The following is a 26,767-nucleotide window of genomic DNA, read 5'->3' as shown; positions in this document are numbered from 1 at the left end:
CTTTTTCTTGGGGATGGTTTTGATCTCTGTCTCCTGTACAATGTCACAAACCTCTGTCCATAGTTCTTCAGGCATGCTATCACATCTAATCCCTTGAATCTATTTGTCACTTCCACTGTATAATCATAAGGGATTTGATTTAGGTCATTCCTGAATGGTCTAGTGGTTTTCCGTACTTTCTTCTATTTAAGTCTGAATTTGGCAATAAGGAGTTCATGATCTGAGGCATAGTCAGCTCCCAGTCTTGTTTTTGCTGACTGTATAGAGCTTCTCCATCTTTGGCTGCAAAGAAGATGATCAGTGTGATTTCAGTGTTGACCATCTGGTGATGTCCATGTGTTGAGTCGTCTCTTGTGTTGTTGGAAGAGGGTGTTTGCTATGACCAGTGCATTCTCTTGGCAAAACTCTGTTAGCCTTTGACCTGCTTTGTTTTGTACTCCAAGACCAAATTTACCTATTATTCCAGGTATCTCTTGATTTCCTACTTTTGCATTCCAATTCCGTACAATGAAAAGGACATCTTTTTTGGGTATTAGTTCTAGAAGGTCTGGTAGGTCTTCATAGAACTGTTCAGCTTCAGCTTCTTCAGCACTGCTGGTTGGGGCATAGACTTGGATTACTCTGATATTGAATGGTTGCCTTGGAAATGAACAGAGATCGTTCTGTCAATTTTGAGATTGCATCCAAGTACTGCATTTCAGACTCTTTTGTTTACCATGATGGCTACTCCATTTCTTCTAAGGGATTCTTGCTCACAGTAGAAATGGTCATCTGAGTTAAACTCACCCATTTCAGTCCATTTTAGTTCGCTGATTCCTAAAATGTTGATGTTCACTCTTGCCATCTCCTGTTTGATCACTTCAATTTACCTGATTCATGAAGCTAACATTCCAGGTTCCTATGCAATATTGCTCTTTCTAGCATCAGACTTTACTTCCATCATCAGTCACAACCACAACTGGGCATTGTTTGTGCTTTGGCTCTGTCTCTTTCATTCTTTCTGGAGTTATTTCTCCACTGATCTCCAGTAGCATACTGGGCACCTACCGACCTGGGGAGTTCATCTTTCAGTATCCTATCTTTTTGCCTTTTCACACTATTCATGGGGTTCTCAAGGCAACAATACTGAAGTGGTTTGCTATTCCCTCCTCCAGTGGACCACGTTTTGTCCAAACTCTCCACCATGATTCGTCTATCTTGGGTTGCCTACATGGCATGGCTTGTAGTTTCATTGAGTTAGACTATGTGATTTCATTGAGTTAGGTCCATGTGATTAAACTGATTAGTTTTCTGTTTCATTGAGTTAGGTCCATGTGATTAAATTGATTAGTTTTCTGTGATTGTGGTTTTCATTCTGTCTTCAGCGTCTTAAAACACCCATGGTGGATCAGCTCAATAACTCAGCTTTGAAGCAATGACTGTATCTTATAGGAAGACTGAGAGGTTTTTCCAATGCAAGTGAGCACCTTATTTTGGGTTGCTTTTCTAGGTCGTCCTTGCAGTATTACATTGCTCTAACTGAACTTTTATGTACATCTGAACTACTTAGGTGTGTTTTTGTTTATTTGTTTTAGCTCCTGTGTATCCTGTTTTTGTTTTGATTAAGTCAAAAAAGAGAAAAGGGTATGACCTCCTTTATGCGTTTTGCTTGTCCAGGACTCACAGGGCATCCCCATGGTCTCAGTGACACGCAGGCTACTGGGGGCTTTGCAGAGCATAACATGCCTATGTTTATTTGTAAATTAAAAATGAATGTATTATGGCTGTGCTGGGTCTTCACTGCTGCATGGCTTTTCTCTAGTGTGGAGAGTGGGGCTGCTCTCTGGTTATGGTGCCTGAGTTTCTCACTGTGGTGGCTTCTCTTGCGTAGGATGGGCATTAGGGCCTAGGCTTCAGTAGTTGTGGCTCCCAGACTCTAGTGCACAGGCTTAGTAGTTGTGGCACAAGGGCGTAGCTGCTCTGAGGCATGTGGGATCTTCCCGGATCAGGGATTGAACCCGTGTCTCCTGCACTGACAGGTGGATTCTTTCCCACTAAGCTGCCAGGGAAGCCCCTAAATTTTTTATTGATGTATAGTTGATTTGCAGTGCTGTGTTGCAGAGCAGTAGATTATTTCATTGTTGACTAGCCTGATTAATGGATCTGGGGAAACCTGGGGTTTTCCTTGAAGAGGGGGCTCCTGGACAGCCAGGACACTGGAACACTCTGTAGCACCCTTTGCTCAGAAGAGAGTTTTGAAACGGCTGGGTTAATGCTGCTCCCTGTATACTCAGCGTGTTCTCCATGGAACATTAGTCAGTTCAGTTCCTACAGGGTGCTAAGAATTGAACATGGATATAATTTCATTGGCCCTGACTAATCAGTGCAGTCTCTATATTGGTGACTTAAAATAAAACCATATGTTAATCGAAGCAGATGTAAGCACTGGTCACTAGATTTATTAGGAAAAAAATATTCACCCTGTTAGCTGAAGTTTAAAACTGATTTTGCACCTCCTATATCCAGCGGTGGTATAGCCCTCCGTGTCCACTAATGGTTAATTTTCTTGCTTTAATCTCTGCTCTGCGTTACTGCTGTTTTAGCATCTTTGTATTTCTGGAACTCCATGTCTGACACTGCTGGTGAGATTATCTGCAAACAGCTGGGAAAGAACATCTGCTTCATAATTTAAATGACTTTCTTTTTTTGATGAGCTAAAGCTCCTCATTTTAGATAAAAAGCGTGGTTATTGATCTTTGGAATAATTCCTCTCTTAGCAAAATTTCATTGTTGTTGAAGGAGAAGCAAGGGACAGTGTATATGCATTACGATAGGATTTAATTTCTTTATCCCTTTTTAAAAAAGATAGACTTGATTTCTTATAGTTTTAAGTTCACAGCAAAATTGAGGGGAAAGTAGAGAGATTTCTCATATAGCCCTTTCTCCACACATGCATGTCCTCCTCCACTCTCAGCGTCCCCTATCAGAGTAGCTATTTGTTATAATTGATAAACCTACATCACCATCACCCAAAGTCCATACTTTACATTATGGTTTGCTCTCAGCGTTGTATGTTGTATGGGTTTGAACAAATATACAATGACATGTTTCTGAAGCTTCCCTGGTGGCTCGGTGGTAAGGAATCCGCCTGCCAATGCAGGAGACATGGGTTCAATTACTGGGTCGGGAAGATCCCCTGGAGAAGGAATTGACAACCTACTTCAGTATTCTTGCTTGGGAAATCCCGTGGACAGGGGAGCCTGACAGGCTACAGTCCATGGGGTGGCAAAAGAGCTGAATATGACTCTAGCAACTAAAACAACAACAACATATGTATCTACCATCATAGTGGCATTCAAGTTATTTTCCCTGTCCTAAAAATCCTCAGTGTTCCACCTATCCATCCCTCCTTTCCCCTTAACTCCTGGTCTTTTTACTGTCTCCCTAGTTTTGCTTTTTCCAGAATATCACGTAGTTAGAATCCCTCATAGCTCAGTTGGTAAAGAATCCGCGTGCATTATAGGAGACCTGGGTTCAATCTCTGGGTTGGGAAGATCCTCTGGAGAAGGGAAAAGAAAGTTACCCACTCCAGTATTCTGGCCTGGAAAATTCCATGGACCGTATAGTCCATGGGGTTGCAAAGAGTCGGACATGACTGAGTGACTTTCACTTTCAGAATCATGCGGTGTGTAGACTTTCCAAATTGACTTCTTTCACTGAGATGCATTTGTTTCTTTTGTGACTTGGTAGCTTATATTTATCCATTCATTTACTAAAGAACATCTTGGTTGCTTTTTAAATTCTGGCAATTATGAATAAAGTTGCTATAAACATTTCTGTGCATTGTTTATATGGACATAAGATTTTTCAACTTCTTTGAGTAAATCCCAAGGAATGTAGATTCCAATTTGATTTATCCCTTTATGTGTTGTATCTTCTTCTATCATAGAGAGCTGGCATGTTTTGAGCACCTACTCAGTGTCAGAATTTTTAATAAATCATATGACTTTAGCCTCATTACTCCTATGAAAACTTTTTTTAAAAAAATACACAAAGAAACTGATACTTAGAAAATTTAAGTACTTTGCTCATTTGAACAAATTGAAGATTGAAACAGAGAAACTTCTAGTTCCAGTGTTCATTTATTTTCTCTGAAATAAGTTAGAGCTGGAAGGGACCTTAGGAATGATCTGGACTGGTATACCTTTAACATATGTGGGGCTTACAACAAGAATACAAAGGGAGATCCACATATACCGATTGTTTAAATGTTTAAAAGCAATAAATCAGGCTGAAACACTGTAAGATGTTCTGTCCTCCCACCTTGATAAGACCACCTTCACAACAACCCGGAAGACCAATTTTGAGTCTGGAGTTCACATGCTCAGAGTCTAATAGCGGAATGAGGCAGCACAGGAGACATCCCCACAGCACTGCTGCTCCTCCTCTTCCCCCTTCCTTAGGGGCCTTGCATGGACATCTGTGGATTCACCAATCCACATGTACAAACCCCGTCCATGCTGCCTGCCCGCAGCTGTCCCTTGGCCCCACCTCAGGTCGAAGATGTACGCAATGGGGTGTGTTCCTTTTTGAGAGGGTAGGCCCAGGGAAGAAGTCTACCCAGAGTTACGGTCCCTGGACAGGAATTCAGGGATTCCAGGGGTCCAGAGTATGACTAGCTAGTGCAGAATTTAGGCTTCAGGCAGGCAGATTTTTTTGACCCTGTGGTCTCCCCACCCCACTGAAGGCAGGAGAACAGACGGTGTGGCCAATGAGATCCACAGTCAGGCCCAGAGCAAGGCCCTTCTTGCTCAGGTCTGAGGATGGAACTGGATCCAGATACCCCAGTTGATAAATGAGAAAACAGAGGCCAAAGTCACATGGCTGCTTAGTGGCTGCACAGGGATGTCCTGATTTCCAGCATTTTTCGTAAGGCTGCCTCCTTAGGAGCCTGGGTTGTTCTATATGTGTATTTATATAAACTCATTCCAGGGATCACTTCATAATCACTTTTACCAAAGAACTAAAAAAATCTGCCCAAGAACATCATTTCTACTCATAGTCCCAACTAGGTGCTCTTGAATGAACCAACAGTCAGTTAGATGACATTACAAAGCAATCAATACCTCAGGCGATTTCTAAAGGCTAATTAGAAACCTTTGGGAACATCAATCACAGAACGTTCCCAAATAATTTCCAAATTACTTCCTATATAGGTCAGTTTATTGATGTGCTTGATGAGTCAACCAGCTCACCAAGAAACCGCAATTAGAAATGTGATCAACATAAACTTGGTTGAAACCACTGGCAGATGTTTTCAGTGATTTGCATATAAATGAGTCACCAGCTTTAGAAATCCGGCTTATCAAGGGTTGAGATTATTTCATACATTTTTTCTTTTGTTGGAATGTGCTGAAAGAAGATGTGTGTTTATTAAAAGGTCATGTCTTAAGTGTCTTCTAGTGTTTAGGTTTTTCCTCTGCATAGTTAATTCCTAATATAATTTTCTCACACATTGATAAATGTCTTTAAAGATACCTTAACGTTTGAACAGCACTTTATTTCTTATGTATGTTTGAGATGCTATTCTATGTTGATTCTTGGTAATATTCTATGAGATAATTTGGGCAAAGATGCTGTCACTCCAATATTTCTTCAGATGGGGACACTGAGGTGCTTAGGGCTCACGCAGTGGCTCGGGGCAGAGCTGAAGTTTGACTCTTCCACACTTTCCATGATGCCAAGGTGTTCTTTACAAGTGGAGGGCCCTCAGCCTGTCTTAAACTCCCAAGTGGCTTTGCTTTCTAACCATTCTTGTGAATGCCCCTGAACCACCTGGATGCAGAGACCCGTGTTGTACTGGGAGGGCTCCCCATCCCAGTCTCCAATCTGGAACATACTCTTTTCATAACTAAAGAAAGTCCAGGTTCGATGCACGATACTGGATGCTTGGGGCTGGTGCACTGGGACGACCCAGAGGGAGGGTATGGGGAGGGAGGAGGGAGGAGGGTTCAGGATGGGGAACACAGGTATACCTGTGGCGGATTCATTTCGATATTTGGCAAAACTAATACAATATTGTAAAGTTTAAAAAAAAAAAAGAATCCAAATGGATTCTGGAAGGTATAAAGATATCACGAGTCATTTAATAATGGAATAAAATGTGACCTATACTAATGATACTTGCTGTTATTTCAAAGAATACGTTTATTATTATACATTTTCTCTCTCACTATATAATCAGTGAATCAAATTTTTATGTTGCCTTTTTAATTTTTTAAATAGAGCAAACTCTATGAACTTATCCAAACTTGATGTGAGATTGGATCCCTTCAATGCTAATCTAATCCACACTGCCCCCAAACTAGTGATAAGGAGCAGCGGGGAAGATGCTCAGAAGCGTCACTCTGTGGGGTATATTCCTCACCAGTTTTCATCATTTCAGGTATTTCTTTCCTTGAAACACACCAAGTTGTTTATACCGTGAGGTTATCATGACACTGTAAAGATAGTAAACAAAGAAAGGGCACAGTTCAAAGCGAGCCCACGTTGAAGGTGTGATCTCTCTTCTTATAGGAAATATTTTCTGATGTACATTTAGGAAAATATTGTGTTAAAAAAAATCCGTTATTTGGCCCCTTATGTCAAAGTATAGGGCAAGATACTAAATAGTTTAAGGCCCGTGGAGCACTCTGTGTCTGTCGTAACTACTCAACTCTGTTGTTGTGGTGCTAAAGTGTGCATAGACAATGTGAGCAAAAGAGCATGGCTATTTTTCAATAAAACTTTATTTATAGGAAGATGCAACGGGTAATATTTGGCTCACAGGGTATAGTTTGCCACCCGTTAGTTTGTATATATGAACACACTTCAGACATTTAATTAAAAAAACTTTTAATTTTGTATTGGGATACAGCCGATTATCAATGTTGTGATAGTTTCAGATGAACAGTGAAGGGACTCAGCCATACATGTACATGTATCCATTCTTCCCCAAGCTCCCGTCCCCCATCCAGGCTGCCACATAACATTGAGCAGAGTTCCATGTGACATGCACCAGGTCCTTGTTGGTTACCCATATATAGCAGAGTGTACCTGTCCCTCCCAAACTCCCTAACTATCCCTCCCCCTCCTCCTTCTCCCCCAGCAAGCATAAGCTCATTCTTGAAGTTTGTGAGTCTGTTTCTGCTTTGTAAGTAAGTTCATTTGTATCATTTCCTTTAGATTCCACTTATAAGGAATCTCACAGGATATCTTTCCTTCTCTGTCTGGCTCACTTCACTCAGTATGACAATCTTCCTGCCCATCCATGTTGCTGCAAATGGCATTTAAAATTTATTTTTAATTGGATGATAATTGCTTTACAATGTGGTATTGTAAATTGGTTTCTGCTGTGCAAAAAAGTGAATCAGCCACAAGTATACATACATCCCCTCTTGAGTCACAGAGCACCATGAATCCCCTTCTTGAGCCTATTTGTCAACAGTCTAAAAGGATGCTGTCCAAGGGTGGAATTCAGGGTCCGACACCCCTGTTCATTACAATGACTGTCCTAGACACAAACCTTTCTGACTTTACACATGCATTCTAGTGTCAGCATCTTTATCTGGCAACCACTCCAAGCCACGTTGTCCTGCGTCTTTTTCTCTTAGCTGTCACTATGTCAGTTACCCACAGCATGTTTGTTGTTCTTTAGTCTATCTGACTAAAGTCCTGTTCGACTCTTTGCGACTTCATGGACTGTAGCCAGCCAGGATCCTCTGTCCATGGAATTTTTCCAGAAAAAATATTGGAGTGGGTTGCCATTTCCTTTTCCAGGGTATCCTCCTGACCCAGGGATCAAAGCCGTGTCTACTGCATTGGCAGCAGCTTCTTTACCCTTGAACCATTGGGGAAACCCATATCCACAATCAGTTCAGTTCAGCTCAGTCATGTCTGACTCTTTGGAACCCATGAATTGCAGCACACCAGGCCTCCCTGTCCATCACCAACTCCCAGAGTTTACCTAAACTCATGTCCATCGAGTCGGTGATGCCATCCAGCCATCTCATCCTCTGTCGTCCCCTTCTCCTCCTGCCCCCAATCCCTCCCAGCATCAGGGTCTTTTCCAATGAGTCAGCTCTTTGCATGAGGTGGCCAAAGTACTGGAGTTTCATCTTTAGCATCAGTCCTTCCAATGAACACCCAGGACTGATCTCCTTTAGGATGGACTGGTTGGATCTCCTTGCAGGCCAAGGGACTCTCGAGAGTTTTCTCCAACACCACAGTTCAAAGCATCAATTCTTGGGCACTCAGCTTTCTTCACAGTCCAACTCTCACATCCATACATGACTACTGGAAAAACCATAGCTTGACTAGATGGACCTTTGTTGGCAAAGTAATGTCTCTGCTTTTGAATATGCTATCTAGGTTGGTCATAACTTTCCTTCCAAGGAGTAAGCGTCTTTTAATTTCATGGCTGCAGTCACCATCTGCAGTGATTTTGGAGCCCCCCAAAATAAAATCTGACACTGTTTCCACTGTTTCCCCATCTATTTTCCATGCAGTGATGGGACTGTATGCCATGATCTTTGTTTTCTGAATATTTAGCTTTAAGCCAACTTTTTCACTCTCCTCTTTCCCTTTCATCAAGAGGCTTTTTAGTTCCTCTTCACTTTCTGCCATAAAGGTGGTGTCATCTGCATATCTGAGGTTATTGATATTTCTCCCAGCAATCTTGATTCCAGCTTGTGCTTCTTCCAGCCCAGCATTTCACATGATGTACTCTGCATATAAGTTAAATAAGCAGGGTGACAATGTACAGCCTTGACGTACTCCTTTCCCTATTTGGAACCAGTCTGTTGTTCCATGTCCAGTTCTAACTGTTGCTTCCTGACCTGCATACAGGTTTCTCAGGAGTCAGGTCAGGTGGTCTGGTATTCCCATCTCTTTCAGAATTTTCCACAGTTTATTGTGATCCACACAGTCACAGGCTTTGGCATAGTCAGTAAAGCAGAAATGGATGTTTTTCTGGAACTCTCTTGCTTTTTTGATGATCCAGCAGATGTTGGCAATTTGGTCTCTGGTTCCTCTGCCTTTTCTAAAACCAGTTTGAACATCAGGAAGTCCATGGTTCACGTATTACTGAAGCCTGGCTTGGAGAATTTTGAGCATTCCTTTACTAGCGTGTGAGATGAGAGCAGTTGTGCAGTAGTTTGAACATTCTTTGGCATTCCTTTCTTTGGGATTGGAATGAAAACTGATCTTTTCCAGTCCTGTGGCCACTGCTGAGTTTTGCAAATTTGCTGGCATATTGAATGCAGCACTTTCACAGCATCATCTCTCAGGATTTGAAATAGCTCAACTGGAATTCCATCACCTCCACTAGCTTTGTTCGTAGTGATGCTTTCTAAGGCCCACTTGACTTCATATTCCAGGATGTCTGGCTCTAGGTGAGTGATTACACTATCATGATTATCTGGGTCATGAAGATCTCTTTGGTACAGTTCTTCTGTGTATTCTTGCCACCTCTTCTTAATATCTTCTGCTTCTGTTAGGTCCATACCATTTCTGTCCTTTATCGAGTCCATCTTTGCATGAAATGTCCCCTTGGTATCTCTAATTTTCTTGAAGAGATCTCTAGTCTTTCCCATTCTGCTGTTTTCCTCTATTTCTTTGCACTGATCACTGAGGAAGGCTTTCTTATCTCTTCTTGCTATTCTTTGGAACTCTGCATTCAGATGCTTATATCTTTCCTTTTCTCCTTTGCTTTTTACTTCTCTTCACAGCTATTTGTAGGGCCTCCTTAGACAGCCATTTTGCTTTTTTGCATTTCTTTTCCATGGGGATGCTCTTGATCACTGTCTTCTGTATGATGTCATGAACCTCCATCCATAGTTGATCAGGAACTGTGTCTATCAGATATAGTCCCTTAAATCTATTTCTCACTTCCACTGTATAATCATAAGGGATTTGATTTAGGTCATACCTGAATGGTCTAGTTGTGTTCCCTACTTTCTTCAATTTAAGTCTGAATTTGTCAATAAGGAGTTCATGATCTGAGCCACAGTCAGCTCCTGGTCTTGTTTTTGCTGACTGTATAGAGCTTCTCCATCTTTGGCTGCAAAGAATATAATCAGTCTGATTTCAGTGTTGACCATCTGGTGATGTCCATGTGTAGAGTCTTCTCTTGTGTTGTTGGAAGAGTGTGTTTGCTATGACCAGTGCGTTCTCTTGGCAAGACTCTATTAGCCTTTGCCCTGCTTCATTCCGTATTCCAAGGCCAAATTTGCCTGTTACTCCAGGTGTTTCTTGACTTCCTACTTTTGCATTCCAGTCCCCTATAATGAAAAGGACATCTTTTTTGGGTGTTAGTTCTAAAAGGTCTTGTCGGTCTTCATAGAACCATTCAACTTCAGCTTATTCAGTGTTACTGGTTGGGGCATAGGCTTGGATTACCATGATATTGAATGGTTTGCCTTGGAAACGAACAGAGATCATTCTGTCTTTTTTGAGTTTGCATCCAAGTACTGCATTTTGGACTCTTTTGTTGTCCATGATGGCTATTCCATTTCTTCTAAGGGATTCCTGCCCCCAGTAGTAGATATAATGGTCATCTGAGTTAAATTCACCCATTCCAGTCCATTTTAGTTCGCTGATTCCTAGAATGTCGACGTTCACTCTAGCCATCTCTTGTTTGACCACTTCCAATTTGCCTTGATTCATGGACCTGACATTCCAGGTTCCTATGCAATATTGCTCTTTTCAGCATCGGACCTTGCTTCTATCACCAGTCACATCCACAGCTGGGTATTGTTTTTGCTTTGGCTCCATCCCTTCATTCTTTCTGGAGTTATTTCTCCACTGATCTCCAGTAGCATATTGTGTACTTACCCACCTGGGGAGTTCCCCTTTCAGTATCCTAGCATTTTGCCTTTTCATACTGTTCATGGGATTCTCAAGGCAAGAATACTGAAGCAGTTTGCCATTCCCTTCTCTAGTGAACCACATTTTGTCAGACCTCTCCACCATGACCTGTCCGTCTTGGGTGGCCCCGCATGGCATGGCTTAGTTTCACGGAGTTAGACAAGGCTTTGGTCCATGTGATCAGATTGTATATCCACAATATAGAACCACAAAAACTTGGTAGCACGCAGTCTTTAGTTCCTTGCTCTTAAGTCGAGGGTTAGGTGGGACAGCCTAGAGATGGCTCTACCAATCTTGGTTGGACTCATTTAGCAGCCTGGGGCTGTGCTGACTGAGGGGCCAGGTGGCTCAGGTCCAGCTGACTATGTTTTCAGGACAAAGGCAAAGGTACAGAGCATTCGTAGAAACCTGCATGACTTCTAGGAGCCTGGGATAAAACAAACCTTCACCCCTCTGCCTCCTGCCATTGCACAAGTCCAGATTCAAAAGGTAAGATGACCCCACCTTTTTAGTGGGACTGACGGCAAATTATGGTTTTTCATGTGGTTACAGGGAGGAGTGAAGAACTGGGCCCGTTGGCCTCAAGTCCAGTAGGTTCTACCTCCTTTCTGCCTCTCCATGTCATCTCCCTGGATTCCTGTTGCCTGTTCTTCGGTTCCACATCTCACTTGAAATGGATGTGTGACAGTTCTCCTTACTTGCCTTCTCTAGCTCTCAAAACCACCACGCACTTCTCTCTTAATGGCTGAACCCCGGTCCCATCAGGTCCACGATTAAGAACGCTTAGTGCCTAGCCACCAAATTCTCTGGGGTTGATTTTCTGAGAGCTTCATCTTTTAGCTCCATTTTACCTGTTATCTGGGTTCCCCTACGGTTAGAGGAGAAGGCATGGCAACCCACTCCAGTACTCATACCTGGGAAATCCCATGGACGGAGGAGCCTGGTAGGCTACAGTCCATGGGGTCGAGAAGAGTCGGACTTGACTGAGTGATATCACTTTCACTTTTCACTTTCATGCACTGGAGAAGAAAATGGCAACCCACTCAAGTATTGTTGCCTGGAGAATCCCAGGGATGGGAGCCTGGTGGGCTGCCGTCTATGGGGTCGCACAGAGTTGGACATGACTGACTTGACTTAGCAGCTACGGTTAGAGCAAATTACTCCCCCCTCTAATCACTCCTCAGTTTTTCTCATCTTGAGTCTTTGTTCAGGCCCTGTTTCTTTTCAGGATGCTCTTTGATGCTGTCTTTGTTTGCAGGAATTGTAGTCCTCCTTGAAGATATGACTCAGAAGTCTCTCCCTTTCAGTAACTGGCTCAGGTTCTCCTCCCCCACTGACTGCCTCTCCTCCTTGGCAAGCCGGGATTCTTTCTATTTTTTCATCAGCATTTGGCACATTGCACCTGGAGCTATAGGGCATGTGTTTGGATGATGACTCAACACTTCCAGCACATGTAAGTTCCTTCAGGACCAGAGGTGGCTGTTTGATGTCTCCGTGTCTCTGGTGTTGAACCTGTTCCAGGGTAGGCATTCCAAACAGGTCTGTGGCAGAAATTAATGCTGGAATGAATATGACTAAGGAAGAGGCCTGAGGACAACACTTTGAAGTTCTAGAATTGCTGCTGTTTTCATCTTTTCAGAATCCAGTGGAAAAGAAAAACCCAGTTCCATTTATTTCCTAAGGGCTAAAGCAAGCAAACAGCTGAAACTGGCCTGTCCTTCACCTGATGCTAAAAATGCTCTCTTTTCTTTTCAACAACCGCCCCCCTACCCGCCCCCCACTGCCTTTTTTTTTTTTTTTTTTTGCCTAGTTATCATCTTGTCTATTTTATTTTTTGGCCACACATGCAACATGTGGGATCTTAGTTTCCCCATTAGGGATTGAACCCATGACCCCAGCCTTGGAAGCCTGGAGCCTTAGCCACTGGAGCACCAGGGAAGTCCCCTGTCTTCTCTTTTCTAAAAGGACTCCTGGCCTGGGTGAGGAGGACAGGATATCTAGTGGCTGCTTGTACTGTGTTGGAAAGATTTTCATCCTCCCAGGCTTATGATGCAGAACCAAGCTTGGAATCTAGCACGAACCTTCTACCCACCCTGACTTCCTTGCCCATTGGATCTCTGAATATCAGATGGATTCTTCTCTCTACCCAACGCTCTGGCTATTGTATGCTATAGTATGCCCCTGTCCTAATTCTTCCTACCCCGTGGCTAAGTGTGGACTTCGCCTCTTCTGAGTACATTCACCTCTATGAACCTTCAGACTGAGTTCAGTATTGTTTCAGTGTTTTCTGAGCGTATCCAGTGAGGTTGTGGCAATAGGCCAATTGTACCTGACTATCATCCTTTCCTTTGATTCTGGCCCTGTCTGCTTTCATTGTTGTGTGTGTTATCTCCCTCTGTGTGTTGGACCATGACAGGGCCTGAGGCCCTGGAGCTCTTCAGCCTCTTTCTACCATTTGTTAAGAGTCTTGATTACATGTGCTGATAGCTGATTGGTCTTTGGCCCATTTTCATCTCTTCATGAATTGGAACCATTGGGCTAATATTTATTTTATGATTAATTTGTCTCTCCATTGACGATGTGAATGCTTTCCAAGACTTGCTATCTCTAATTTGAGCTTGTGGCCTATTTTAGCACTTATTTTTTTCAAGAGCAATTTTAATTCAAATCAGCTAGAAATTATGGCCATCATTTTCTATTTAGTTTTCTTCATTGCCTGCTTTACAAGAAAGATAAGACCAGAGGAGGTGGTCATGTTCATGCGATGGAAACTTTTGATACTATATTATTCTTTTGAATATATTTTGTGTGCTAAGCTGGAAGAAGCTTTTACTGGTTAGCTCTCAGGGGTTTATGTTTTTGTTTAATTTTGGAGATATTATTTCTAAAGGTAAACCAGTGTTTGTCCGTCAATGAATAGATTTCAAATGGCCACTGAGGATGGTGACCTAGAATTACAGAGTGAAGATTAGATTTACTTCCTGGCTAATTTCTCATATGTTCTTGGGTGGGTGGATTTGTAAGAAGATCAAACATTTGTTTTTCCCAACACCCTCTCTCCTCTCTTTCTTACTAAAATTATTAGGCAGTGTACTATAGAATTAGCAGTGTGCATGCTGAGGCCAGAGTTTCCTCAGTTTAAACCCCAGAGTACTTGTTTACTAAGTGTAAGACCTTGAGGAATATATCTAAACCTATGACTCAGTTTTCTCATCTCTAAAATAGGGGCTGGTATGTGAATCAAGTGTGGTAGGATATATGAAGCTGTGGGCATAGTTAATGGACATATTAAAGTAATATGAATACTGTTATTATTATTATTGCCAATATTGTTTGAATCCTTGCTTCAATTTTGCTCAAATTCTCACTTGAGCAAAAATTATAGCTAGAACTTGATCATGTCATAAAATAGGCAAATGGAAGGATAGAGTGGAAATGCTATTGATAAAACTAGGTAGAAGCATCCACAGAAAACTGGTGGTTTACTGGGATAGCACTGTAGAGGGAAGTGGAGTCGCTCAGTCGTGTCCGACTCTTTGCGACCCCATCAACTGTAGCCCACCAAGCTTCTCCATCCGTGGGATTTTCCAGGCAAAAATACTGGAGTGGGGTGTCATTTCCTTCTCCAAGCACTGTATAGTAGTTGGATTTTTTTTTTTCTTACGCTTACAATTTTATTCACAAAATAATGAGCGGGGGTATAGTAGATATCTATCTTCACAAAGCAAATAATTATTAAATTCTAGGAAGCTATTCATCATGAATGCACTTTTCAAGGACAACAGAAGGCATGATATGTTTCAAGAATCTTTACAAGGTTTCTGCATGAGTCATTGAGGAATGGCAAACCTATTGTTTTCAAGCTTAAATTATAAGACAAAAATTCAATATACTTATGACTAGAAATTTTTAAAAGTTCCAGTGAGTAGGCTTCCCTGGTGGCTCAAACAGTAAAGAACCTGCCTGCAGGGCAGGAGACCCAGGTTCAATCCCTGGGTTGGGAAGATCCTCTGGAGGAGGGCATGGCTATCCACTCCAGTTTTCTTGCCTGGAGAATTCCATGGACAGAGGAGCCTGGGGGGCTGCAGTCCATGGGGTTGCAGAGAGTTGGACATGCCTGAGCGACCAACACTTCACAATAATTCTTTGGAAATATGATTTTTAAAATGGCCAAATAATTTTCCATTTTACAGAAGAAGCATAGTTTTATCTATAGCTGGCCAATTGCCCAACTTATGCTTTTTCTCCCAACTCAAGTCTCTCTCCCCAAAGAAGATATTATTATCAGTCAGATGCTGTTAAGCCATTAGTACAACTGTTCTCTGTACAGGGAAGGAAAAATCAGGTCCTTATCCTTGGTCCTTATCCTTATTCTTGCAGAGCATCCTGGAAAATGGAGCACTCCTGTTCATTCTATTTATGTTTTTTTTTTTAAGGCTACTTCCAATAGTTCTGACAGGAAGAGAGAACACTGAGAAATGGAAATAAGTAGAGAGAAAGCCCTTGCATGTCAGGGTTTTGGTCTTAGGGGAGAAACAAAGTGCTTAGATGGAGTATTTGGATAAAGCATGTACACATCTTGGTGAAACAAACCCGATTTCTTATTAAATGGTAAATTTTTGATGGAGTTCTACTTAGAGAATATTACCGAAGACTCACCTCCCCCAACTTCAATGCTTTAAAACTGATCAAGTGGAAAAATCATCTGATTTGGTTTTCATCTCTAGAGGAGAGTGGATTTTCCAAAAATAACCATTGGCTGCGTGATGCCATTTTTCACTGGCAAGCAGCTGAAATGGGTTTTAAGCCTACTGTCTTCTCTATTTTGGGTGAAGAACTCAGAAAAAGCACAAATGTAAGCACAACTTGGGATGTAGAGGAAGGATTAGGGGCTTTGGGGCTTGAAGTAATGAGTATGGGAGTTGGTTCTGTTTTCTTTAAGGGATTATGTCTATAATAACATGCTGCTTTTCTCTTTTAGATTCTCTGAAACATTTGTCTGGTGTCCCAGCAGTTACCATGCCCCTCCTCACAGCATTTAGAAAAGCCTGCTTTATTTTCAGATTCTCTTCCCTGAGAAATCTCAGCTCTTTCTTAGTCAATACGGTCATCAGTAACTTGTGGTACTGTAGTAAATCTGAAGAAAGCAAGCAAAAAAAAAAAATGTTTGTTGTACTCTCAGTGACCTTTGAAAATAGCCACAAGTAAGGGGAAACCTCCTTACTTGTGGAGCTGAAAGGAAAATACCTGTGCACCAAACCCTGCCTTCCCCTTTTCCATAGCAGGTGCTCTGTGCTGCATAACCCACTGGTCATGTGACCAAGCCCTCATACCGGGGCTGAGAATGAGAGCAGAATGTGATGGGGACCACCTCCAGGCCTGGCCCACGAAACAAACCTGTGACATTGTTAGGATAATCCTCCTTTCAGTAAAAACTACATTCCTATCACAGCTATTTGCTAATCTTTATTTCTTTTATGAAGTACATATGATCAGCCTACCCTTTCTTCCATTTGCCTTTTCTAAGTCTAAGAACTTGTGATTTCATAACTAAGCTCAGCATGCCCTTTCAAAATTACTCAGTGACTAGAATTGAGGGCATCTAGTTGATTTTAGGGACTTCCATATAGCTCAGATGGTAAAGAATCTGCCTGCAATGCAGGAGACCTGGGTTCGATCCCTGGATCAGGACGATCCCCTGGAGGAGGGCATGGCAGCCCACTCCAGTGTTCTTGCCCAGCCCATGGACAGAGGAGCCTGGTGAGCTACAGTCCGTGGGGTTGAAAGAGTCAGACATGACTAATAAACACACAGGTTGATATTTACAGATAATTGATTATATATCTGTGAGAGGTAGGTGAGTATAGGGGTTAAGAGTTCAGGCTCTGGGGTTTTAATTCTTGCAGAACCAGCATCTGGCTATGTGACATTGGGCAAACTGTTTTAGCTTTTTGAGTCTCAATTTCCACATCAGTAAAATGGGGATAGTAATAGTACTTTATAGGGTTGCTGTGAGGATTCAAAGAATTATTATGTGGAAAGACTTAAGAGAATACCCTCAATAAATGCACCCGATGAATGTTAATTGTGTTCATCACTTAATCATGAATGGCTCTTTGTGACCCCATGGACTGTAGCCCACCAGGCTCCTTTGTCCATGGGATTCTCCAGGCAAGAATACTGGAGTGGGTTACCATATCCTCCTCCAGGGGATCTTCCCAACCCAGGGATCGAATACAGGTCTCCTACATTGTGGGCAGATTCTTTACTGTCTGAACTACCAGCTATCACTATTAATACTTGTAATAAAACAGGTCAGCAAAGCAGGACGTCAAGTATTAAATCTACCACTGCTCCACATACCTATACTCAGTTTATCACATGTAACGATAGCTTCTCTCTCCCTGCATGTTCCTTTTCTGTCTGGAGAAAAGTCTGTGTCATTTCTGATTGTTTGACTTAACTCATTGCCTGCCAGCTCTGACATGAACAGAATGAAATGATGAAGGAGCACTGGAAGATGATAAATGGATTTCTAGAGAGTGAAATTTGGCCAAAGGAAATCTGCTTCAAAGGAATTATGTTTCTAGCCTCATTAGTGCCCATCAATTGCCAGGCTTTGTCCTTCTGCAGTTTGGGCCTGGGACCTGCTGTCTCTTTGGAGCTCCTCTCCCTCCCTGGCTCATGGCTCCCATGTGTTCTCCACAGGGGGTTATTTGGAAAAGTGTCCCAGTGCACACATTTCCTGGCTACAGGAATTCAGCTGTCCTCAGCCTATCATTTTCAATCCCTCTGGAAAAGGGAAGAATAATTCTAAATAAAGTTCTAAAGATACACATACTAGAGCATCCCTCAGGATTTGTGCAGTGTGAGACATAAGGTTTATATACCAGTGACAGAGGTAAATTGGAAAAAACTACAGTCATGTCACCACAGAAGGTCCATTTTTGTGAGTAGACAGCATCAGCTCGGGGTTTAAGGCTGAAGTCTGGGGGCCTTTTGCATTCTTTGTGCACTGTCTCCTGTCATTGGCACTGAAGGGAGCCCTAGGGTCTCTCCCCATCTTTGTGTCACCTGCATCTTTGCAGGCCTGAGGAAGACTAGCAGAGAGATGAAGAGTGTGATTCTACTATTCACGCCCTTTGTGGACTTGGATGTGTTGGCCAAGTGCTGAAGTCTTGGTTCCCTCATATATGAATGGAGAACTCTTGGTCCCTGTCCTTGGGTTGCTGTGAGAGCTTGTGAAGGGCTTAGTCTGGTGCCTGGCACAGAGTAAGAGTTTGGGAAATGGTTGCTTTTGGTGTATGAGCGAGGAGGTTGTGCTTTTTGTGTCTGGGTTGCAGTGCCCTGATTTCCTCAGCATGTTAGTCTCACACTCCCAGAAAATTTCACAACTTGGAGACTTGAGAGTGGATTCTGAATGCTCTAATGCTTGCTTACATGTAACAAAATACTAACTGGGGTTTTCATAAGTGATGCTCCATGTACAATAAAAACAAATTGAAAACTTAGCCACACATCTCAAAGGTTGGGTGAAAAACTCTTCTTATAAAAGAACAGAGAGCAACAGCTAGGATTTGTAAGTTATTGGGCTCCTGCCACATGATGACTTTAATAGTTATGGAAATGGTACATCCACCCTTACAACTTCCTTACTTCATTCACTCATTCTTTTATTAATTCATCCTGCAAATGTCTAATTTAATTTTGAGTTGGTGTCAAGCATTGGTTCAGATGCTAGAAATACCATGATGAACAAGGCAAAAGTATGCCTACTTTCATGGAGTTAGCATTTGAATGGGAAATATAGGCAAACACTGAGAAATATCAATAACCTCAGATACACAGATGACACCACCCTGATGGCAGAAAGCGAAGATGAACTAGAGAGCCTCTTGATGAAAGTGAAAGAGGTAAGTTAAAAAGTTGGCTTAAAACTCAACATTCAAAAAACTAAGATCATGGCATCCGGTCCTGTCACTTCATGGCAAATAGATGGGGAAACAATGGAAACTGAGAGACTGTATTTTGGGGGCTCCAAAATCACTGCAGATGGTAACTGCAGCCATGAAATTAAAAGATGCTTACTCCTTGGAAGAAAAGTTATGACCAGCCTAGACAGCATATTCAAAAGCAGAGACATTACTTTGCCAACAAGAGTCCGTCTAGTCAAAGCTATGGTTTTTCCAGTCATCATGTATGGATGTGAAAGTTGGACTATAAAAAAAGCTGAGCACCAAAGACTTAATGCTTTTGAACTGTGGTGTTGGAGAAGACTCTTGAGAGTCCCTTGGAATGCAAAGAGATCCAACCAGTCCATCTTAAAGGAGATCAGCTCTGAATATTCATTAGAAGGACTGATGCTGAAGCTGAAACCCCAATACTTTGGCCACCTGGTGCAAAGAGGTGACTCATTTGAAAAGACCCTGATGCTGGGAAAGATTGAGAGCAGGAGGAGAAGGGGACCACAGAGGATGAGATGGTTGGATGGCACCACTAACTCGATGGACCTGAGTTTGAGCAAGCTCTGGGAGTTGGTGATGGACATGGAAGCCTGGTGTGCTGCAGTCCATGGGGTCCTAAAGAGTCAGAAATGACTGAGCGACTAAGCTGCTGACTGAAGAAAACAGGTGCATTATTAAAAATAACTGTAAATTATAATAAGTACTATGAAGGAAACCAACTGGAAGTCATGGCAATAGAGTGGGGGGAAACTGCTTTATACTTGAGAAAGAGTAGAAGGAACTAGGCACGTAAAGAATAGAGGGGAAGGGCATTTCAGCTGGAGGGAACAGCATATACAAAGACAAGTGATGAAGTTCAAAATGGGTCAGGCCAGGCCATGCAGGGGCCTACAGGCAATGTTAAAGAGTTTAAATTTGTATCCCACAAAAGGGAAGCCATTAAAGGATTTGTTTGGGCAGGAGAAAAAATACATCACTTATATTTTAGGACTGCTCTGGCATCTGAGTGAAGAAAGTGGGGGAAAGGGAGGGTCAAGAATAGCAGCCTGGATGGGACTTCCCTAGTGATCCAGCGGGAAGACTCTGTGCTCCCAATTCAAGGGCCCTGGTCAGGAAACTAGATCCCACATGGCATAACTAAGACCTGGTACAATGAAAAATTTAAAAAGTAAATATTAAAAAAAAAGAATATAGAATGGAGACAGGAGACTATAGTTGTGGTTTCCTCTTAGCCTTGGTGTGACGGCAGTGGAGATGGAGAAAGAGGAATTGAGTCAAACAATCTGTGTCTCCATCTATGCATTGGAATAGATACGACTTGTGGAGGGATTAAACGTCCATTGGGCAGTTGGATATGTGAGTCTGGAGAGCAAAGGAGAGGTTGGAGGTAAAAATTTGAGAGTTTCTGACATATATATATATAAATATAAATATAAATATAAATATAAATATAAATATAAATATAAATATAATAGTGTTGTAAGAAGGGAATGGCAACCCCCTCCAGTGTTCTTGCCTGGAGAATTCCATACACAGAGAAGCCTGGTGGTCTACAGTCCATGGGATTGCAAAGAGTTGGACAAGACGGCAGCAACTAACACTTTCATTTTCTTTCAAGCTACATTAAGGAGAAGATCACCTAGGAAATGTGTGGGAAGAGAAGAGCCTGGAGAGAACCAATGCTTTAGAGCTCAGGTAAAGAGCTGCAAAGGAGATTGAAAAGGAGTGATTAACACGGCAAAGGAAATCCTGGCAACCATAGAAACCAGGAGATGAAAGAGTGTTTCAAGGAGGAGAGAATTATCAATGGAGCTGAATGCTGACATGAGGTCCAGCAGGATGAAGAGGGTTTTGTTGGGCAACATGGAGAAGGAGTTGGTGACTGTGATAAGAGCCATCCAGCAGAATGGTGGGGTTGAATTGGGTGGTGCGATGTTGGAATTATGTTAGAATGGATTGAAAAGTGCATGGGAATGAGTAAACTGACATTGTATGTATAGACATCTCTTTGGATAATTAAGTTTTGATGAGGTCATGGAAAAAGGAGGACTTTTAAAAGTTGGATTTCAAGAGGGCATGTTTAAGTGTCATGGGACTATTCCTCCAGAGAGTTAATAAGGGAAGAAAAAGCCCTTGATCCAGAGCATAGGGGTAGGGATTGGTTTTGAGAGGAGGAGGAAAACCTCCTTTGTTAACAGAAAGGAAGAGAGACTTCAGTATATGATGAGGCCTGTGGCTGTTAATTTGCCTATTTTTTGTCAGTGAAGAATGACAAGTTCATAAGGTGAGGATATGGATAGAACAGGGAGAATGGGTGGTTTGAAAGAAAGCAGAGGTATAAAATGATCAAATCACACAGTGGGAAAGCAGGCATACAAAAAAGTAATCATAAAGTTGCTGACCTTTCATAAGAGCGCATTTGAGCTCATAAACTTCAAGCAAGTCATGTCGATTAGAATATAGGCTCCACGATTATACAGAGTGAAGTAAGCCAGAAAGAAAAACACCAATGCAGTATACTAATGCATATATATGGAATTTAGAAAGATGGTAATGATAACCCTGTATGCAAGACAGCAAAAGAGACACAGATGTATAGAACAGTCTTTTGGACTCGGTGGGAGAGGGAGAGGGTGGGATGATTTGGGAGAATGGCATTGAAACATGTATAATATCATACAAGAAACGAATTGCCAGTCCAGGTTCGATGCAGGATACAGAATGCTTGGGGCTGGTGCACTGGGACGACCCAGAGGGATGGTACAGGGAGGGAGGTGGGAGGAGGGTTCAGGATGGGGAACACGTGTATACCTGTGGCAGATTCATGCTGATGTATGGCAAAACCAATACAATATTGTAAAGTAATTAGCCTCCAATTAAAATAAATAAATTAAAAACAAAAAAGAATATAGGCTCCAGAAAGCAAGTGCCTTGTCTGTCTCCATGTTGTCTGAACAGCCTGGTAAATAGTAGATGCTAGAGAAATATTTAGTAAATGAATGAATGAGTGAATGAACTCAGTTATTAACTTAAGCTGGCACTATACAGTTCCTCAGCTAAAGACACTGAAAAGATAAAAGGTAACTTATAGAGGACTAGGGTTTTCCCAGGCAAGGATGACAGACAGAGAGCAGCCAGGGCGTTGAGGGTGTTAGCAAGGAAGGGATTATTATGATGGGCCCTAGAATCAAGGGTGGATTAGAACAAAAGGGAAGCTAATGGGTAATTAGCTAATGGACAGTGAAAAAGTGGTTTTGAGGTCATTAAGAAATCAGAAGGAGTTCTTGAGAAAATCTTCTGGACCAGTAAGGGTCATGGTTAGAGAGTGGCAGGTTTGAAACTGGGATTAGGGGGGAAGGGCAGATGCCAGTGATGACATAATTCAGGGCATAACCATGACAGGAGCCCAGATAGAGCAGAGGGAAAGGTCGCCAACGTGGAGGTGGTCAAACAGCTGACTATCTGTAGTCATTTTCTCTTTAGTATCACTTAATACATCATGCTTATGATCCTGGCCCATGTGGAAAAACAGATGAAACTTGAGATGAATTCATGGAAATGTAAAGTTCCTACCTTTTAAACCCCTAACAAATACACATAACCAAGCCTGACATTCATGGATATAAGGATATTAACTTGGTATTCAGGGGAGCCAAAAAATATTATGCAGAGATTTGGTCACACATAATTGAATTATACTGAATATAAGATGTCAGAGGAAAGGCTTAACTAAGCATGAATATATTGTTAAGCCCGCTGAACTGTGGTTGGTGAATTGTAAAAGTTGAAAATCTGAATAGGATATTGTTTTGCCAAAAATGCAGTAATAATATTAGGGCTCAATTCCTCTAGGGTGGATTGTCACAGCAGTTATCAAAATTTTTTTTTAAAATTTGAAATATTAAAAATTGTTGGAGAAGGTGGTAAGAAAAAGATTAAGAAAGTTTATGAATTTAAGAATAGAAGGGGCTATGCCCAGCTTCCTTTTTCATTGCTATTATAGCATGCAAGAGCAGGGATCAGGCATCCACATAGACTGCCGAGGCAGAGGGCCCTGAAGGACAACACTGGATGAGGCACCCTGGATGGGGTGTGGGAACAGTAAGATGTCCTTTTCCCACATGGGTGCCAGTAATCTGCACATAGCTGAGAAAAGGCCAGTATATGTGGCAGAGCCTTACATGTATGTGAACCTGTAAATAGATGTCCCATGAACTTCAGGACTAGAGAAATCTCAATATCTAGCCAACTTACAATTTGAAAAATGCCAGCATGTCTTTCTTGTGGCCAAGTTCACAAGTCCCTCTTCATATATAAAGACTCTCAGAGGACCAGGAGTGAAGAAAACCCTAAATTACTGGAGAAAACCTTGATTGGCTGAGAAAATTCTAATTTGATTGAAATGACTCTTTTTCATTATCAAATTAGATTGAGCTTGAAATAGAGGTTAAGTTGCCATAATGACTAATTAACTCACATTTCTTGCACATTTGAGTAAGTGGATTGAAAAATTCAGGCTTATTACATAAAGGATGATATTTTACTTATGATATTGGTACGGCTGCTAACAAAGGCCCGAATAATAGTAGCTTAAAGAAGATATAAATTCACCTTCTCTCATGAAGCCATCTGAATATAAGCAGCACAGGCCTGATAGGGTGGCTTCACACTTTTGGGGATCCAGTCTCCCCCTGTCCTATTGCTCTGCCATCCTCAGTGCACTTTTTCCAAATTACAGTCCAAGATGGATACTGTGGTTCTCATCATTATAACCACATTCTGACCAGTGGAAAGGGGAATAATGTGGAACACACAGCCTGTAAGTTGCAAGTATCACTTTCTTGCTCATCCCATCGATCAGAGCATAATCACTTGGCATAGATAGCTGCAAGAGAAGCTGAGAAATGTACACTTGAGCTGGTCAGCCATTTATTAAGCTAAAATTTGGGGAGAAATATTGAGTAAAGGACAAAAGAGAAAGCATATTTTGGGGAGACAGCTGGCCATGTCTGGCACTCAGTGTTATGATTACCTTGGGCAATTGGATGAGGTATTGAAAAAGAAGCATAGAGAGCATGAAATACCCCTGGGGAATGAGAGTTGAATTTCTGCTATTAACCCATGGGTGGGCCCTCCATCCCCTGGGCCATTTAATTTCTGACTTCCTGAATGAGCTCATGTCTGGCTCATCCTAATGGTTTCTTTGCGTTAGTGCTAAGTGCTAGAAGCACAACAAAGGCTGCTCTTGAGTTTACCTGCGTAAGCTATGTTTTGGTAGCATTCTGGATAATGGATATGCTTTATTCATATTGTTAATAATATTACAAAACAGTAACTTAAAACTGTAAACCCACGTGTATACCTTTGGTGGCTTGTTTACACCTGTGATCTGATTTGACTGTCACCGAGATGATAAATAAAAGCTAAAATACTAGGTGTTTAACACTCTTCCTGTCTTCTCAGATTTCAAATCTGTAAGCACATTCCAGTTTTAGCTATTTCTCTAGTTATGACTTTTGGGGCTTCCTGTAGGTGCCTCTGTTCATTTCATCCGGGACACCTTTCCTTTCCCTACCTTCCAATTTTTCCCTTGGTTCTAGGCTATTTCCTTTGGGTCCCTTCTGTAGTCATAGGAACACATGAAGTTTATTTTCTGTGCTTTTTCCTTTTCTTGGTTTTTCCACCACTCTCTGTTGTCATCCTTTCCACCTTGATGCCTTTCACACGCGGCCACTTCTCTGAAGCAGTTCCTACGCAAGTCCTTCCCTCTATAGCACATAGCTTCTCTCTTTGGTTCTGTACCTCTTGTTCACTGCGATCATTTTCTCTGTTTTTCTTGGCCTTTTCCCCAACTGTCCAAATCTAGTCTTTATTTATACCCATGTCTCCTTTCTCTTTTTAAATTATTTATTTATTTTATTTTTGTCTGCTCTGAGTCTTCCCTGCTGCGTGGGCTTTTCTTTAGCTGTGGGGCACAGGCATTACTCTCTAGTTGCCGTACGTAGGGTTCTCATTGCAGTGGCTTATCTTATTGCGGAGCATGGGCACTAGAGCACAATGGGTTTCAGTAGTTGCAGCTCCTGGGCTCTGGAGCACAGGCTCAGTAGTTGTGGTTCACGAGTTTAGTTGCTCCATGGCATGTGGGATCTTCCTGGATCAGGGATCAAACCCATGTCTCCTGCATTGGCAGGAGGATTCTTTACCACTGAGCCACCAGGGAAGCCCTACATCTCCTTTACTGAAGCACAATTAACAGCCACTCTTTCAGTAACTAACTGGGAAGTGTCCCTATATCTTTTGGGGCCATAGAAGTGCCCATAACCAGTTGCAGTTATTTGATTTATTCTTTCTTTCTTCCCTCTTGAGCGTGTCTCAGGGTGTACCTGCTTCTTAGCTGTAATCCGGGCTTGGTTTGGGACTCTGCCTGGCATAGTTTCTTAGCTTTCCTGCCAGAAGCTTTATTTTTCTCCTTTGACTGCCCCATGACTTCTGTTCACAACAGCCACCCACTGCCTTCCGCATCCAGAGCTGCTTTTCAGAGCTGGTGAAACTAAGCTGCCTGCTTCTCCTCTGACAATGCTCCCTCCACTACTATTTCACTTCCAGCCTACTGGTCTGCTCACTGGCTCACCCTTTATCTGATGAGAGCAGCTTTCTTCTTCTTCTGGACCACTGTTTGCCTGGCTGTCTTCCTTCTCTGGGATAGACTATAATTTAAATATTCTGATTTTAGTGAGTCAGAAATTCCAAGCAACTGGGACCTGTACCAAGTGATGTCAAAGTACTCACGGCTCTGCCTCTGCCCACTGTCTGAACTATTCTGGGCCCCAGGACTGCTGGAGAGAGAGTTTGCAATGCTGAATGCTGAAATGTCTGCAGAGCTAACTGGGCTGTTCTTTCACACTGAGGACGGAGTGGGGTCCTGACTTTTTCATTCTTTTCCTCATGGCAGAAATGTGGATCCAGGGCTATCTTCTGTCACTTTGCACTTGAATGTTTTTGGATATTGTAGGACAGGTTTCTATTTATTCTTCTATAGAAATGTAAGAGTTCTATACAAAAATTTTAGAAGAAGAAATGAATTTCTTTTAGGAATTCAGAGACAGAGAAAAATGACAAGTAAGCAATATTTAGGCAATACTATTTCCTCCACTTGTTGAATATATGTGGTCCATTTTCTGGGAAAAGTTGTTGTGATTTTACTGACTGCTTAGAGAATAACAGCTAGTGATCAATCTGTTAATCATCTTTGTTTCCTATCAGAAGAAAGAGTGTCAGGATGGGTGGGATTTCTGGTAGGGAACTAACCAGAGAGCTCCCACTGTAGCTGTCATGTCACTTGTTCATATATTTGGCCAATTTTTTAAGTGTATCATCATTATCTGTTTACAACAGTTACCTCCTTCACTAGACTGTGAGTTGTTCAAAGGTAGTGTTATCATTTTATTCTTGGTGAATGGCAATTATGGAACTCAGCAAAAGTTTATTTAACAAATAGAAATAAGTAAGTGAGGAAACTGGAATCAAAGGAGATGATAAGCTGTGTGGTCAAGGCCTGTGTGCTAACCTCTCTGGGCCTTGTTTATTTCACCTGTACATTGAAGATGTTGGCAAAGCAGAAGGGAGTAAAGAGGGCTGGATGTGGCATTGGGCGCCTTCCCTGGTGAAGGGCAGAGGTGTGAGAGAATGTGTGATCCAAGGTCTGGGAGGACCTGTCCTTCATACTGAGGGACCAGGAAAGACAACAAGTCAAAGAGTACCCAGCACCCCTCATTGTGTGGCAAGAGCAGGAGAATTGAAATGCTGACAGCTGAATCCAGACAGGCAGGGTCTGACAGAGCTATCAGGCTTCTTACAGTCTGAATTGGCAGAGGAGAACTTCTAGACCTTTCCCACATACTTGCTGACAGGGCCAGAGG

The sequence above is a fragment of the Bos indicus genome, chromosome 10, assembly GCF_029378745.1.
Source record: "Bos indicus isolate NIAB-ARS_2022 breed Sahiwal x Tharparkar chromosome 10, NIAB-ARS_B.indTharparkar_mat_pri_1.0, whole genome shotgun sequence".
Lineage (NCBI taxonomy): Eukaryota > Metazoa > Chordata > Mammalia > Artiodactyla > Bovidae > Bos > Bos indicus.
Note: the sequence above shows the minus strand (reverse complement) of the source record.